Here is a 19,787-nt window from a genome sequence, read left to right as displayed (position 1 = left end):
TATAATCCATAATATCTATTATAGGTTCACCTTATAAAAAGAAATATCTATTTCGTCTCGATCACAGATGATATATGTGTACCTCGCGATGCATGTCACACAATGCATTAGAACAATAGATACGAATAGATCGGATAGCAATTGTGTATATCTCATTGGTTAAAAAATAGTAATAAAATTTCTCTTTCATCTTCGTAAAGTCGTGATAGCTTATATATGATCGTATATTTTTTAACCGAAATAAATCACTACGTAAATGTTTATTAAAAAATATATAGATTTAGAATCGTCTATAAAATTCACCTTTCGTTTCCAACATTTATTTTGACAGTTTCCGATTTCGATAGGTTTTATTTGTACCAGTGTTATAACGCTCGTAACGAGAGAGCCACTCGCTTTTAATGGCTCTAAAAGCCGGTCGTGGCTCGTGCCAGCCAGAACTGAACTTGATGGGATGTTTACGGCTTACAAGCATACACAATGTTATTTGAAATACGTAATTCTTGTGTCGTTGTTTGTTAGTTCCGTTAGAAGGATTATCATTTTTTTGAAATATAGTTAGATAGATAGACATTCTTCTAATGTACGTGTATAAAAGACATTTATAAATACTTACAATAATATCTTAATGGCGATTTCTTAGGCCAGACAACTTAGGATTACAAATTTGCAATGAAACAAATTTGAAGGTGCATTAACAATAATTAATATACTACTAATAAATACATAAACTTTTTAATATACATATAAGTACACAGTGATTCAGAAAAGTTTTAAATAAATAAATTTTGGAAAACATCACATACACTACTCTGATCCCAATGTAAGTAGCTAAAGCACTTGTGTTATGGAAAATCAGAAGTAACGATGGTACCACAAGCACCCAGACCCAAGACAACATAGAAAACTAATAAACTTTTTCTACATCGACTCGGCCGGGAATCGAACACGGGGCCTCGGAGTAACGTACCCATGAAAACCGGTGTACACTCGACCACGGATGTCGTCAAAGGCTTTGTCCTCTTCTTTCTAATATCAAATCAATGATGACAGAAAGAGAAATCAGTGTCACAGGCTAAACAACGAATACGGCTACAATTTACAATTTATTTTTAAAACTAAATAGCGCGGTTTGACTCTGTGCGCTCGTTTGGATACTCTCAATCTCATCAATTATTCAGCACACCGTATTTTTCGATTTAAAACATCTATTAAAACAATATCGAGATAAAACCCACTCTTTCCGTAACGACGAAAATATTAAAAAATTAAATTACTTTACTAATAAGAAATATATATTTATTTTTATAATGAATCTATGTCTTTATTTATTTATTTTTCATTTCATTTAAATTCCAGGCATCCCGTGACAGTCCCATTTTTTTATTACTGGATTCCCATATAAAATATAAGCGAACCAGCAGTTTATAAGCATGAGTTTTACTGAAATTTGTACAATGTAATATACTAGATTAAATGAGTTAAAAAGCGATAGAAAACACGGAAAATCTGCTTTGAAACGTCCGATTTTGGTGGGTAATATTGTAACAGTGTTTATAACGCTCGTAACGAGGGAACCACTCGCTTCTAATGGCTCTAAAAGCCGGCCGTGGCTCGTGCCAGCCAGAACTGAACTTATGGGATGTTTTAGGCTTACAAGCGTACATCCTTGCGTTTTGGGTGCGTAACATTTATAACCGTGTTTCGTGTAAATTATAGCACTTTCAGAATACATTGTGTTAAGTGTTGCTGAGAACATGATTAAATTTATCGTTTGTTAAAACTTTTTTTAAGTAACGGACCACTTTAGAAATATATTTAGTCAATTTTCCATGAACTATTGCATCCGTGCCTTTTCTTTTCAATTATATCTTATTAATAATTTAACAACTAATATACGTTAGATAGGATTTATAGAACAAGTTAATTACAACCAATGTTTACTAATGAAAGATTAATTTGACGTTTGGATATATTAACCAATTTCAATTATGTACACGGATTACGTAATACTAAAACATTGTTGATAGTGTGAAAAATCATGTAATATAAAAATAATATGAACAAAAAAGTAAAATTAGTAAACAAATATTACTAGAAAATTAAATATAGTTATTTATTTTCTAGTAATATTTGAAATAAGTATATGGATGTATGATATGATACCGGCCAAATGCGAGTCGAGCTCGCGCACGAAGGGTTCCGTACCACTGACTAATGGGAGGGATTAAGCTTGCTAATATGCAAAAATGACGTTTTTTGCATGGGAGCCATCCTTAAGTATTTATTTCGTTTTGTAAAAATTTCAGCTGTCTAACGCGGTATATAGCGCGGTTTTTGAGTTATAGCCTGGTGACAGACAGATGGACGGACTGACAGCGAATTATTAGTAAAAGGGTTCCGTTTGTACCCTTTGGACAGGGAACCCTAAAAAGGAATGTATAAATTAAACTCATATTAAATTTGCCGACTCGAACTTTTATTTAAATTCACTCTCATGTTTGACACAATTGAATTGACCTACGTGTGTGGGTCAGCTATGTTTTTTACGAGTATGTGTGGGTAAAAACTTACAACTGATATTTAAATCAATTCCCGTAAGATTGAGTTAAATTTTCGTACGCACTTTTCAGCTGGTAACGTTACAATAGTTTATACTGGTACATGGTGTACGACTTTAAAAGAATAATGTTTATACGTGAGCATCCACGTGAAAATTTAAAGGTCGTAAGTCTTAAGGTAGAAACTTTAGAATTCGTTTCTCTAAACGGTAACGTTTCCTATCAGCAACGAGTTTAGAAAAACTTACAAATATTACATACAAATTAAGAGTATACTATAAATATATAAACTGTTTTATATTATAATTAAGGTCAGTTTTTATTTAAATTATTTACTGTAATTTTATTTGAAATTAGAATGAATCAAAATTGATTTTATTAAATATTAAATAGCGTACTTATTTCTTAAAGGCCGGCAACGCACCTGTAACTCCCCTGGTGTTGCAGATGTCCATGGGCGGTGATAATCACTTTCCATCAGGTGAGCCTCCTGCTCGTTTACCCCTTATAACATAAAAAAAAATGTAGTTTTTATGTAACGAAGATAGTTTAATATCTAAAGCATTAGAAGCCAATGAAAATGATCAATGTATCAATGGACCGGCCATTATCAATATTAGATAGTTGTCCAACTTTCCTAATCACGTATGATGCGAAGCTGACTCTTCCTGTTCGAAACGATGAATGAGGAATTCACTGAAGTTTCGATTGACTAGTATCGGCTTAATATTAGCTTAAAGGCTTGCTTTCTTACATGAGTTATACCAAAGTGACCAAATGTTTTTTTTTTATTTTTGACAAAAATACAGGTAGGTATCCTCACCGTGATTTCCTTTACCGCAGAGTATGGGACTTAATATCTAAACAGGACCCACTACTGGGCCTAAAATGTTTACGATTTATTCCACCACCTTGCCCCAATGCGGATTAATCAAACATATTTGGCAAGAATTTACTCACGCAGTTGTACCCATAGCTCACGAAGTTTTGCTTCATTTCCGAGCACGAAATAAATTACAAGCGAAAATTTGCTAGCTCTCCGACTTATACTTTCGGCTATGGTAATGTTAATTTAAACTGTTTTCTACGTAACATTATTCGGACAATTTGACTCTAGTGTCCTGTAAACAGTTCAATTTCAACTGGAAGTGGAACAGTGCTTATGACAAGCGCCGTTAGTGACCTGCCTTTCGCAAGCTAATCGATTTTATGCACAGGACAATAATAGTGAATACCTACCCTACACGTGACGTTATATCAAGACTTGGATAAGAGCATTAATTTACTTGGTACAATAACAACACACACACTAAATAAGTAACACTTGCAGTAAATAATAATAATTAATTTATCGGTTTTAAAATGAGGTTACAAAGCAACTATGGCTATATTTAAGGATTTTTTTATTAACATACTTTATTTACATGTGACTTTTGCCTTTAACAAAGAGTGAAAATTATCTTCGTTAATAAGTTATTTATAAAAAATGTGTTAAATTAATATTTAGAACAAAATAAAAGCGGATAAAAAACTTTATATATAAAATGTGCATTTAATAACAAAAACCTCATTCTGGTCTGATCAGTAGTTTTTGAGAAAATCGTGGTATATAAATATACAAAAATACGGGCCGAATGCAGAGCTGCCCTTTTTTTCTCAGTAAAAAAAAGCGGGAAGTTTGTTGATTCCATACAGGACATATATGTGCATGTAAAATATAGTTATTTCAATTGATCAAAAGACTAACAGCAGAGATGCAGATTCTTCTGGAAACTATGTAAAGTTTTTTATCCTCTTTTCTTTTGTTCTTTATGGTACATACTACATAAATATAATCTAGAAGGTTGCTTGAGTCGAACAGAGTCGAGTGTTCCGTGCAATATACTACAAATGCTTATGGTGACCCTTTATTTAATATGCAAACACATTCTGTAGTTGTTACCACATTTAAATGATAGTTAATGAGATAAAACGGAATACGACTGAATGGATAGATCGGATTGATATCTCACTACCATAAATTAATAAATGATTTTTTTAGTGAATTCTACTTCAGGTATATATTAAAAAAATGTAGAACTTAAAAAATAACTTAGAAAATATCTTTATAAATATAATAAAAACTCTTGGGAGTATTTCAAGACCATGCAGTTCAATTTCAACGGAGAGTGAGACAGTGTTCATGACAAGCTCCATTAGCGCCTGCCTTCAGCAATCTAATCGATTTATTTACACAATAATAGATATAGCTTGCCTCCTGTATATGACACGTGACAGGATGCTATAGGAAGTAATTGTGTCATAGGTCTCGACTGATATAGACTGGTTCTATATTTATTTCTAAACGTAAATCTCGTCGTCTTCGTATAAATTTCTTCGGTGTTTTAAGTAGCTCAATGATCTAGTAGTGAGGTTACACGGCTGCTCAGGAGTTTGAATATTAGGTCGGGCAAATAAAAAATGGGTTTTTCTGTTAGGAAGCTCTGAATAGGCCCGAAGAACGCTATACATTTTAGACTCTAGATAACGGGGCTGTGAAAGGACCGTCACGACGTTTTCGTCTTCTCTTACCGTTTTTCGGTCCCTCTTTGCCGTTTTCTTCTAAATTGTATGGAAGATTCCCATAAGATAATAGCCAACGTGACTGCCTAAGTGACCTCTCTTCTATTTCACGAGCCTGCATTACATGTTAAGCTCAGCTCTAGTGTGAGCTGTATTCCCTTTCGCATCATAGTGGTAGCACATAATTGCAGCTTCGAATTAAATCTTACATACGAATTATTCAATATAATCGTGACCGGCTAATACTTTCATAAATACGGATACGGATCACGGACCACGGACACATACGGATCAATTTCCATTCCGTAATTTTTGTTTCATCTAGGATACGAAGGCCGATGGGATGGCTCTAACGATGTGCAAGTTGTTTTTGTGCTTGACTTTATCAACCATTCCACAAATGCCTAAGGATCGATATTGGCCTTTCTCAGCTGCAAACTCTGGAACCTAGTTATTTAGCAGCGGTTGTCCATTCGTTTCTTACAGATGGGGTCAACAGGTCAACAGATCATATAACTGATAAGAGGATGCTAGCCAATTAAGAAGGCTTCTTAAACGTTTTTCTTTACAATAAGATGCACTGTAAGAAAATGATGTGTTAATTTTGTAACAACATTCTAATAAAAAGTCCGATAACTAAGTACGCAATATAAGATTTTTTTCATGTATTTCTTTATTCCTTATAATAATACTTCAATAGAGTATACGTATATTTAAATCGTATATACTAAAACAAAGACAAAGTGGTTTAAAAAGTTTTATTACGAAACGAATTTCCATACTACCTGGAGATACAATGAACTACAGTTCAACTTTTGAAACAAAATAAAATCACCATTTTTCAATACAGTGCATTTCGAGCGAGGCAATCGAAATGCAGAGACATAAAATTTTAAATTAAAATTTATTATGGCTATTGAGATGCATCATAAAATTCAATTTTATAGGGAGATGTGAAAAAGATATCTATCGAGACTACTGTGTATGTGAACATTTGTAGTACCAAAAATATTTGTACGTTATTATTATTAAAAAATGTAATAAACGAAAAGTGTAAAAGTGTGTCTTAGGTTTATTGTTTTAGTGGCAAGAATCGGAATTGAAACCCAGAAATTTGGGGTCTAGTCTTATAAGTTAGCTACTGTTTCTAGCAGCAGCGGAGATCTTTGCAAGATACTCTATATCTGGGGGAAATCGGGATTGTTAACTTAAATTGTTATTTCCTTGACACAGAACGAACCAGCTTTTGCCGGTGGTGCTGCCGAACCGATACGACTTAGTTCCTTCAAGAGAACACAACTATATAGACCAACAACGCACCTGCAAGCTCGCCTGTATTGCAGATGTCCAAGGGCGGTAATAGTCGCTTCCAGCAGGTAAGCCTCCCGCTCATTAGCCACCTCTAGCATTCAAAAAATAGCTATTTACCACTTTTATTTACATTTAAGTCAGTCAGTTGTAATAAAAAAAAACTTTCACATACTTATTCCTAGATTTGTTCAAGATTCAATTTATAAGTTTATTTCCCAAGCGTCCTCTGATTAGTCTGCACAGCTTCCTGAGGTAGGCTATTCAGGCACGCCTCCGTTTCCCACTCCGCCTTTAAATTTGTATACCTTGATTGGTACTTATATAGAGTGATATAAATAGTGAAAATCCTATGTATTACAATATTTTTAAAATACTTTTGTCTATTACTTAGACACTGGAGTCCGATACCGAACTCAATAAAACAAAATTTGCTTCAAAAACTAGTATAATATATTCTTGTAATCTAGTACAGCTTGTATCGTTGCTAATAAGATGGCTTATAAGTAAGTGGAAAAAAAACAAAAGAAGGAAAACAACACACTCGCTTTGACACATTCTTTTTTTATAAAAATGTTGAAAAAAAAGGTTGATTATATAGAAACTAATGCTATTTAAAAATAAAACAATGATCTGTATTATATATACATCTAAATTAGTAGTCGTAGGCGCGAACAACTTTATTTATACTAAATTTGCGCCGCGACGATCTAAGTGACTAGAACACGTGAATCCTTAACCGAAAGATTGCTTTCTCTTTAGAGAAGGAGAGGAGTACTTCACCCAGCAGTAGGACATTTACAGACTGTTTATTTTACATTATTGAAAGTATTTTAGAGCAATAGAACATCAGCTCGCGAACTGTTTTATATATTCAGCATTCTGATCATCTCTATCAGAATATCACTAAAGACATATATTTACCGTATTTTGAACAAAATATGTTCATGCTTGTAAACTATATAAACAAACAATTTCAAAGCTTAAAATCTACTAAATCTGATAGCGGTGACAATATTTCCTGTGACGTAGCAGCATGTTAAAATAAAATCGTTATATAAAGACTCCTTTGTCAAAGCTGGTTAAAGCTTTGTCATTTCAAGTACCTTAGTTTGTTTTACGTTATAGCTAAAATTCAGATATCAGATATTTATGCAAGTTTTAACCGTGTCCATATCGTCATTTTACTTTAAATACTTAAAAATAACTGTCTCACTTGGGATGATAGGGATTCTAATGATACCGAATACATTCAAATCTGTATAAGTTGGAGTGGAATAAAGTAACACACATACATACATTACACTTAAGCTTAGACCGCATACATCACAAAACTTTAAAATGTATATTTTGTCTCTTTACCATAGTCGGATTATAAACAGTGGCTTAAACTCGAATTCCAAATAAAAACAGAACTCTTTCCGTCGTACGTTTTTATATTCTATTTCTTTAACGACAATGTTTTCCTATTAATAATCCCGAATGAATTTAAGATTCATCTTTAATCCATTCGAGAGATACGTAGAAAATAATAACGGTATTTTTTAAGAATGGCGAACAAACAAAAGTTAAGAACATGTTAGCTATCTCAAATATTAATAACAAAATATTATAAGATCGACACATAACAGTTTAATTATAAATCAATCATAGCATTTATAAATAAACGATACAATTTAAATCTTAAATAATGATTTAACTTTTAAGATACGGAATAATATGGGGAAATTGTTCTCAAAGAGATTATTCAATTCGTCCCTAACCTTGGAAAGTAAGATGTTGTGTCCTTTGCACCTGTACTTAAGTAATGCTGATTGTCAGTAACCAAATTTGTGATCAACGGGTCGACATCAAATGGGCTTTCAAAAACCACAGACGAAAACTTACTAATCTTTATTAAAACTAATGATTAGTTTTTTTTTTTTTTTATGGCATAGGTGGCAAACGAGCAGGAGGCTCACCTGATGGAAAGTGACTACCACCGCCCATGGACATCTGCAACACCGGGAGGCTTGCAGGTGCATTGCCGGCCTTTCAGGAAAGAGTACGCTCTTTTCTTAAAGGTTCCCAAGTCGTATCGGTTCGGAAAAACCGCCGGCGAAAGCTGGTTCCAAAGAGTGGTTGTGCAAGGCAGAAAATGTCTTAAAAATCGCGCTGTTGTGGATTTTCTTAGTTTAGTTTAAATTATAAAATAAATAAATTTAGTTTAAATTTGATTAGTTGCTTAGATATTGTGATAAAAAATTCAGACAGAATAATTTAAGAAAATTGTTTTATATGCCCTATCTACGATAATTGACGACCTCCATGGTCGAGTAACGTGTACACCGGTTTTCATGGGTACGCCACTCCGAGGTCCCGGGGTTTTACTCCCGGCCGAGTCAATGTAGAAAAACTTCATTAGTTTCCTATGTTGTCTTGGGTCTGGGTGTTTGATACCGTCGTTACTTCTGATATTCCATAACACAAGTGCTTTAGCTACTTACTTTTGGATCAGAGTAATGTATGTGATGTTGTCCAATATATATTTAATATGTGTTTTTTAATTATATTTTTTTAATATGTGTTTTCGTAATTGGCAACAGCATTTTCAACATAGCGACTAAAATTGATAATTAACTATCAGAGTATGTAGCCGAATGAACAAAACATGTTGCAAATAATAAAATTAAAGAAATCTTGCTTACAAAAAATAATTATTGAGTATTTTGTGCGTACCGACATTATAGGTAGGTACGAAATGCTAACCTCAGATACATTAATTTTATCTATTAATCTCCAATAGATAAATTTAATTGACTTACCGTTGAGTAAATGAGAAAATTGTCAACGGTGCCGTGACCGAAATCGGTGAGGTGGACATCGTTATAAGATAAGATGTTATGAGAAATAAGCTTATATTGAAATAAATATAAAAATATATTATTTCGAATAGGTAGCTTCGCTTGCGAAGTAATGCTTCGTTGACTCAATAGATAAGATTCGTAGAATACAAATCGGAAAGCATTGGTATTAGTGGTAATTTGTTATATATAACTAATGTCAATTAACGCTCGGATTGTCCATTTAACTGGTTGTAATTTAATACCAATAAAGATTTGTTCAATAAAACATGGTAATAACAGCTCTGTTGATATTAATTCACGCCCATTCTAAACTATGTTATGTCTAGACGCACTTTAACTGATTTATGATGCAAAATTTATTTATTACCTACATACATAAAATGATTTTCACCTTTGATTGATTTCATTAATATTTTGATCAGATTTATCTAAATTATAATAAAACCAATAATATAAAACAAATAAAAATAGATTAGTTGTTACGGGCACTTTTAGATCTTCGTTTTACGAGATTAAATAAAATTTATAGTTACTACTACAAGTTGTAATTTAATAAATGTATTTATATAATGTTCAAAATATTATATTCTCTAAATATACAGAGAAACCACGTTGTCTGAATGCCAACTTCATTTAAAACGTAAGAAAATAGTCCCGTGTTCTGATATTGAGAACTGCGTACAAGATATTACAGTGTAGGAATATAGGCAAACATAGGTGCACTCTTTATTCCCTTAATCTCATAGTACAGTCGGAGACATTACATTACATTAACAGCCTGTAAATTTCCCACTGCTGGGCTAAGGCCTCCTCTCCTTTTTGAGGAGTAGGTTTGAAAATGTTAGGTCTCCAATGCAGGTTGGTGGATACAGATGGGGCAGAATTTTGTTGAAATTAGACACATGCAGGTTTCCTCGCGATGTTTTCCTTCACCGCCGAGCACGAGATCAATTATAAACACAAATTAAGCACATGTAAATTGCCTGGGTTTGAACCCGCAATCGTCGGTTAAGATGACAAGTTCTAACCACTGGGCCATCTCTGCTCAGTTAGAGACAACACCACACAATCGATAGAGAAATCAAACGTATGACCAACGGATTTACGTACGTACCATTTTATGGGACTGAAGAAACTTAAAAGAAAAAAAAACAAGCCGTAAAAGGCACTAGACAAAATAATATGTAGATTCCATCCGTGAAAAATAGAGACAATAATATCGTAAAATAAGCTTGAATTTTTTTTAATACAAGAACAGATGGCACGCACATCCACGACAATTAAAATATACCCAAATAAAGCTCATTACGTATTAATATTTAACGTGAAAGTTAATAGAATACATATGCGGTACGTTATTAATATTATGCTTTTGAACGCAAACTATGGTTTTCGATGTGGTTGAACATCCAATTTAGCCAACTGTCCAGAAAACCATCGCCCCATATTATTAAACAAACATTAATAAGTACCTTTCATTTATGACTTTATTAATATGAAAATTGGTAAATGTAACCGAATTCGACGCTCGCTAATTTTATTTTGTAAATCTGCTTCCGACTTTTTGATAAAATTAAATTAATATAATGTCAATAATTAAATTACATCCACAGATCGTAAGTACCATACAGCTACGTAGGCCGTTTTCAGTTTACACCTCGAGCAAATATAGCTTCCATTGCTGCTAGAACAATAATCTCGTTATACTCAAATCAAAGGTACTTATTTCATATGAGTTTGGACTAGCAAGATTATTGATTGGTTCACGTGCTCTGTCCTATGCTTTCTCTACTTAAACATTATCAATGAAATCTTCACATATAATAAAATTGGATTGTCTGTTCGGAATATTACAATATACCGCTTCTTACTAAATGCATATGTATTTATACACGGTACATATAATATTTTCAATTTTTGTGTTTGTCTGTCTGTTTGTTTGTTCTGGCTAATCTCTGAAACGGGTAGACAGATTTTGACGGGACTTTCCCTGGCAAAAAGCTGATGTAATAAGGATTAACTTATGCTACAACAATAACTGTTTTGTCAAATGCAACCACGCACGAAGTCGCGGGCACAACTAGTTTTATAATAATTTATGAACATGGCATCATACTTTATCGACATAAATACGAATAAAACTACCGCATCATATACGAATAATATTGGTAAAGATAAATATAAAGCAACGCAAATATACTTGTACGTCAAACTTCAGGAAATATTTGCATGGCCATATGATATATCAATATTGATTCGCGGAAATTGAAGATAGTTTCAAGTAAAATATTTTTGATACTGTATTAACAATACCGCGTATTATATTTTATATAAAAGTAATATAAGTAAGTATAATAGTAATATATGTACTATCATATATAGTCACATATAGTCTTTATAGTTTTTTTTTCTTTATGCTGTTTAATTTTAATAGTAACGGAAAATCATCAATAACAATCAGTGATGTATTTACTAGAAGATTCTAGACTCCTTCCATCTCTCATCCACAATTGACACGACTATTAAATTTTGTTGCGAGACAAGATTAAATCACATTTTTCAAATTAAATTTGAAATTTAAATACCCCATAGATTGTCAGTTTTCTTAATATCCAATGAATTAAACGTACGTATTACGTCATTGGTATCTACTTTGGTAGAATTAAATTTTGTTTTGTCACTCTCTTACATTTTCTTTGATCTATGACTCGACAACCGTTGGAGAAGAAATAAGTAACTTAGTTGTAAAACTGGTACGTCAGCAAAAAAAAATTCAAAAACTGCGGTAACTTCCCGTTCAGTATTTAAGAGCTTATCATTATTTTAGAAGGTAAATTTGGAGCTGCGACTGCTGACTGCCAGTTTAACAACTAATAATTTTCCAAGTCAATTTTATTATGTCATGTGCATTCGAATTGTATTTATTATAGTTAACAATTTTGGCAAAAACACACTTTTCTAAATAACTTTGAATCGTTACTCAAATAATTAGCAAATTGGCGCTGCGATTGAACGTCCTTGATGATGATGAAATGGGATTGATTTTTTTTCTAATTAGTTCAAATAGTCTTATATAAACCTTGGGATTCTCATTGAAAGATAAATTTAAGGGATTGGTCAAAAGTATTGCTTCTATCTAAACTTCTCAATACGACAAACATTTATTTTTCAGACTTGTTTAAATTTTTAATGCGAAATTAAAATTGAATATCACTCATAAAAGCACTTTTGAGTCATCATAATACATGGTAAATACATTTTACCGGAAAACCCGGCAAGAAACTGAGTAGTTACACATTTCCGCCATTTTAAATATATAATAAGTCAGTAAAATGCAATATTTTTTATTTATCCTGGCTAGAAATCAATAAATACTAAGTTCACGCTTTTCTTATCTTTAATATTTGGCGGTAGAATATATCGTGAAAGTTCGGTAACTACTAGGACGGCCTTGGACCTTTTTTTTTTTTTTTGTTTAACGAGGAGGAAATGCATTTACGCATGCCGCCCGGTCGGGGGACCGGGACGGGTATGTGGGACTCAACCGGGAACTAATGCCCCGTGCCAGGGCACGCTAGTGCTAATGCCCTGTCCTACCCACTAAAACCATCCTCGGGTTTCCACCATGCCGCCGAGTGGTGAGGCCACGGGATCGCCAAGGGCATGCAACCGCGACCCCACCAGCGGCAGCCGCCGTAAGGCGGCTGAATATTCATGGAAAGCGCGCCTAGTGCGCGCCTTCCCCCTCATCCTCCACGTAAGAATGTAGCGAACTCCCCCGAGTTCGCCACTGGAGGCTGGGCGTCAACGAAGCTGACGCCCTGCGGCGGATAAGATGGTAGGCTCCGCCGCTGACCGCCGGTGTAAAACACCTGGGAGGCTCGAGTAGCGAGCCCTCCCACTCCCTCCTAGCCAACGAGGCCACTCACATGGTCCGCCCTGACGCCGATCAGGGACGTACCAGGAGCAGCCCCGCGGCATCCCTCCCGCCAGTCTTAGCCGTGGCCGACGAGCAAGCTCAAGCCGGCCCCGTTGCCCAGGGTACACCACGAGGAGGTGACTGACATGTACCCCAACGGCCTTGGACCTAGCCAAGTGGAGGTACATCAAAATTATTGAATACAAATAAAAAGAGAGATACTTCAATCGTATAGATGATATGTTTATCTTATCTTTATGTCTGTAGGCATGATTATTTAAAATAAATTAACTTAAAGATTAAAAGCTTGCCAGACGTTTACATCTGTCCACCTGCTCTTTGGTTAGGTGGTTTCCAACTATACGTAAAGTTAAGATGATGACTTGATATTGATGGATATAGTGAACGTAAAGTTTTCCATAGCTGGCATTTACGACACCCGTGGGATGAAGTGTGGTAACTCTATTCAATTCTGCTAGAAGCCACACCGTTAAATAAACCTTCTCCTTAAATTAACTTACAACAAATATTTTAGACTGTTTGAAAATATAGTATTTATATCATTGAACTTTCAGAAAACGCCTCTAATGCAAAATATGTATATTAAATATTTACATGTGTGGTGTGAATGAATTCCAAAAAATATCTAGAAAATATCGATTTTAGATATGACCTAGAAATCTAACAAATTGGAACAATTTAAGCGTTTCTAAAACCTGAATTTACTCCTATCCTATGCTACGGAAACCGCCATAACTCACCGAAACAGACATTCATACAATTTCAAGCGTTCAGGGCACTAACAATTCACTGCAAAGACGTTAGCCTAATCCTTCACCACGTATACTATAAAAGCAGAACTATCGTCCGATTCATGATAGCAAAAATGGTCTGCCCACACAATGAACATTGAAGCTTTTAGAGATTACGTTGATCTTTAAATTCAGATTTATTTATAAAGAAAAAAATTAATATTAAAAGTTTATAAATATTCAGGTGTACCTCATAAGGACATTGAAATTAATTAATTAAGAACATATCAATAAAAAACTTTTACATACGTAACGATTACAAGAGATGTGTTTGCAAGTAAAAACAAATATTACATTTAGTATAATATAAAATAAGTAAAGTAAATAAATTTGCTAATATTTGTGTTTAAGGCGTGAGTTGTTTTGAAGATTAATAGATTTTCAGCTAATTAATTAAAATATCCTTTTAACAAAAAAACATAACTAAATCCTGGAAAAGACAAAACATGTCTATATGTTCTTAAAATTGTAAATTACATTTATCTCACATCCTTTTCCAAATGTTTTACTCAAACAAATAACACAGCAAAAAGTAAAGAATGCACAAAATATCTAGATATCGCTCAAGAACATTCAGCCTTACACCTCTGCATTTAATGACCATCGTACTTAGACATCCATCCCTGGAGCTGGTTCCTCTAAAATTAGTACTACTTCCAAATAATATAAGGAACTTAGGGTTAAAATTAAATCCTTGATAAAATCCACGAATGTTTGAATAACTTCTATTTTTGGCTTATCACTTTGATTTAGGGAAGCTTTTCTCATTTTAATTATATTATATATTTACATGACACGAATATCAGACATATTTAAAGCAACTTGCTTTTTAAAATTTTAAACTTACACTTACATATGTAGTTTCATTCTAAATTTCACCTTTTAGGCCATGAATTTTTCAGAAGTGCCTTAATATTTAACACTGTTAACTTAACTTCATCTTCGGTAATGAATTTTCAAAGAGCTTCAATAAATGTCTTTAACTCATTCACAAAAACTTTTATAGCTATTTTCACATTTCTATCATCAGATACTTTCTCTCCTGTTTAACCTCATCAGGATATGAACTTTGAAAAATCTTCCCTTAGTCTTCAACTACCGTTATATGAGGAATTCCTGTGCAAAACTTCGACTACGCGTTGGACGTTAGGTACATTATCGATGTGGTAATTTCGACATCACCCATCAGGATCCCAGAAAACGTTCAAAATTATTCAATTAAAAAATTCAAAAGAATCGTTAAAGAGCGTTTGTATGGTAAAGGATATTACAACACTAATGACTTTTTAGTTGACTGCACACCTTGGGAAAGAAATGATCGCCTCCAGGCTGTTTCAAATAACTAAAATATAATTATTATTGTACATGCAAGATGGAAAAAAAAAAAACAAAAAAAATATCCCGCTGAGTTTCTTTCGCCGGTTCTTCTCAGGTCCGAGGTGTTAAATTCCGAACCGGTGGTAGATTTTTGACAACATTCAACAACTTCTATATTGAATAAAGATTTTTGACTTTTGATCACATTTTCTAATCACAGAAAGTTGTTGCTTTAAAGGTGAATAAGTATAATACACGTAGATGAAGTGACATTTGGTAGGAAATTAGCAACGCATAGCTTGACACAGCTGCCATTCCCAAGACCGCAACAGACTTGTGTAACCAATAAATAGTTGTCACTCACTGTAATTGAATCTGCGACTCTTGAAAAGGTAAATACAAACACTTCTCCACTACACAATTGTTAGTTCGGTTTAATATAATTACAATTTACAAACATATATATGTATTGAAATGGAGACTATATGCAAACATTTATAGTGTGAACTAAAAACAAAAGGAAAGTAACTGAAGATACCCCGAGGCTGAGAAAATGTCTCTTGAGGAATAGATTTTGAGCGTATGTCACTTAGCTGCTCCAATTGCTCCCTATCCGGGTTAGTGGATACACATGTGGCTGGAATTCATTAGCCTCGATGTATTTTTGACTGCCGATCACGACAGGAATTATAAACACTGATTACATAGGAAAATTCGGTGGTTGCCTCCGTTTGAAGCCACAATTTCGGTTACGTTTCACGATTCATATTTAATGTATTATGAAAACGAGTAATTTACATTCCGAACTTTTGATATATTTATATTGATTAGAGTTGACTAGTCATGTAAAGTATATTTTGTTTTAAAAACGAATATTTTCCTTTTTTTGTAATCATATGTAATCTAGGACGGGCCTTTGTGCCACCTTTGTGTACCTTTGTGTGCCAATTTCGTAAGAAATTTTAATCATTCCTTACATCGCCGACTAAGATTGTACCTGTAGTTACTCTTCAAGCGGGAACACAACAATACTAAGTAATGCTACTCGGTACTTAACAAACGAGTTTGCACAAAACCCTACCACAAAGATTAAATTAAATAAATATTACGACACATAAAATTATTAACCATCGACATAGTATTGAGTTTTGGTGTAATATGTTTCCTCTTTGAAAAATCATAAGACTACATGTCGTACCACCAAATACATGACTTGTTACTTGCTTCATATAATATCCTTACATTGGGATTATAACTTGAAAATGGCAAACAGAGACTGTAAGGGAACTGTTCTACTGAAATTCAGTATACGTTACAAAATAAAGGAAACGAAAATCTCTCGAACAAGGGAAAAACAAACATATATATTAAATAAAGAAATATATCGTTTATTGTATCTCGTTAGATAGTAAGCAGCTTACAATACTGCAGATCCTTAGGTTCAAAAGCTGAAATTTTCTTACACAGCCCTTTGAAGTAGAATAAAACGAGAAGCATACTTATCGTATGTTATCTGTAAATATTTCATTTGTGTCTAATTGCCTTCGTTACTTAAGGTCCAAGTTTCGAGTTTTTAACAGCGGATCTTGGAAAATATTTTAAGCCTTCTTTCCGGTCGTGTCGAATTGTAGGTCGTGTTTCCGTCCCATCGGATTATGTGACCGAGGGAATAGATAATACACCTGTGTTTACACACATACTTAAATCCTACAATATTTACTACAAAGTTGGCTTTTCTCTGATGGCTACAAAGATGGAAAGGGTCTACCCCTCGTTCGGGGAGCTATCAATCACTTTTAATCTGGAAATATTACGAAAATAATAACTGTTAAGACAAAAAATCGAGAAGAAATAACGTAATATCCGTTTTAGACTAACAACACCGCTAATAATAAAACTCTTTGATAACCACTTGCTTTTATTATTACCTTACCAAAAAGGTTTTATGTTACTCGTATGGAAATAATTTGATCTGCGTAAAAATATAATTTTGAATACTCGACGTGAAACACGAAAAGTATTTACAAAGAGTTTACGAATAAGGTCTTGTCTATATATGGAAATGGGATATGAAATGAGTCGAGAGGAATTTGTACGGAAATAAATATTCGACAGTACAAGGGTATATTCACATGACGAATACATTTTTTTTTTTCGAGTCGTACATATACAAATACAAAACTCTATTCTTCACCAATCGTGAACCTTATGTACCATGAAATACGTCCAAAAAATAAAAACCCGTGATGGGTAAATGACGAATCCTCTTAACGTGTATGAAATAATGAATCAACTTAAATATAATCTCTAATTTAAATATAATCTATATTCTATCATTTGTTTAAAGAACCCTTAATAAATAAAGTTAATAAAATAGTCCTGTGGGTAAAACAAGTTGATTTTCACCGCAGACTTGATTTATTATAAATCGCAAGCAAACCTGAACACTAACTCTACCAAAAATGTCACTTTATTGCACTCGAATCGAAACATAATTATCGCCGTTTAGCTGTTTTCCTATTCCACTATTACAACGATTCAGTTGCGGTTTGATCGAAGTTCCATCGACGTGGAATCAGGAGCGTATCGTGGCCGTTATGAAATAACAGAATACCATTTGCATGTGACGAGCGCAGTTTGCCACAATAAAGCAAGGTGGAATAAACTTATTCTGAAGAAACGTTTGTCCAATAGGATTTTTACGGCCTGTTAAGTGGACCTTATTAATATAGATATGTGTATGATGTGTATACAGAGTGTAGTAATCTGCTAGGAAAAGGATTTCGTCTATTATACTCGTTATATTTTATCCACATTAAATTTACTATTATTATTTCATTTATTCAGATATTTTTGGCTTATCACTTTGATTTAGGGAAGCTTTTCTCATTTTAATTATATTAAATATTTACATGACATGAATATCAGATATATTTATAGTAACTTGCTTTCTAAAATTTTAAACTTACACTTACATATGTAGATTCATTCTAAATTTCACCTCATATTAGTAACAAAAAATATATAACGATTTCCAATTGGTACCAAAAATTGGCAATTTCAATATTCGTAAATAAAACGAATTCTGTTTTGAATATAGGACTCGGGCATTATGAGATTCTAAATAAAGATCTTACGTGTCATCTGTATTATACGTGACATCGGCAGAATATTCAGCGCTTAATTAGCTTAGATACATGAGATAAAGCAAATATAAAAAGGTACTGGAACGCTTTTCTGGTATTTACAATAACATTTCTTAAAGTAAAGTAATACTTAGTTGGCTTTACGCAAGACCTTTTTGGTTGGAAATACACATTTATTACTTATTTTACCGCTAAAGAACAGTTCTTAGTATTCGATTTAACCATAGAACTTAAGATTTTATATTCCTTATATCTGTATTTATATTAGCTCACTAAAATAGTAGTACAAAAATTGTAGGAAATATTTGAAGAGTTGGTAGTAGTTACCTCACCTGGACGGACTTGCACAGAACCAAGTGAAATAAAGATGTAAAAATTGTTTAATATTTCTCATCAGGTTAAATGTCGAATTCTCCTCTCCTACAACACGATACAAAAGGTACTCCAAGATAACCTTAAATAAGACATCGTACAAAGTTAGAAAAACCATTAATATTAAGAAACTTCGAGACTACGCTGATAGAGTTCAAATTGAAAAGATCGTGAACTTACTTGTTAAATTAATTGTCTCTAGTAATAGAACTTTAATTGCTCTTCATTAAAGAATCCGTACTTAAACATTGTTACCAGGAGAAATCACAAGAAACAATGTAACAAGATGAATTAATTAACTTATGTTACTAATAAGTACAGTATTAAATACGATGATAATTAAATGAGTTAATTGTTTTGTATTGTTTATTTGTTTTATCAAATATGTAGGTTGATTGGCAAATTGGTTATCTAACGGCTGGCAATTACCACCGCCTTAGACATTGTGACTATGAGAAATATATCACCAATGTGCCAAACTTGGGTACTTGGAAACCAATAATAATCTCAGAACTAAATGTTATTCTCAAACTAATTGTCACACGCGTCCTCGTTGTCTAGGGCTTGGTCGTCAGATTTCTGGTGTAAAAAAGTAGTAAATCCTTGGGATTCCAACTTGGTTCATACAAAATTTCATCAATTTCCTATCAACGGTTTGGCCGTTAAAGAGCAACAGACAAACAGACAACGTCACTTTCGCAACTGTATACTCGTACACAGATCAGGCTTTTTGGTAAATTACTATTTATACTTGCTTATATTTAGTGAACAAGTCTTCAGGAGAAATTTGTTATAATACACATTTTATATAGGTCATGTCAACGTCGTCTGAGAGAATTGTCGGTCCGTTCCGCACGCTGCCAAAACGATAACAGATACAACAAGACTTATATATTAAATATTCACAGAAAATCTAATGTAGTTTGTATTATTTTAGCTTTTAA

The sequence above is a fragment of the Vanessa atalanta genome, chromosome 14, assembly GCF_905147765.1.
Source record: "Vanessa atalanta chromosome 14, ilVanAtal1.2, whole genome shotgun sequence".
Taxonomy (NCBI): Eukaryota; Metazoa; Arthropoda; class Insecta; order Lepidoptera; family Nymphalidae; genus Vanessa; species Vanessa atalanta.
The sequence above is the reverse complement of the archived record's forward strand: the minus strand, read 5'-3'. Positions refer to the sequence as shown.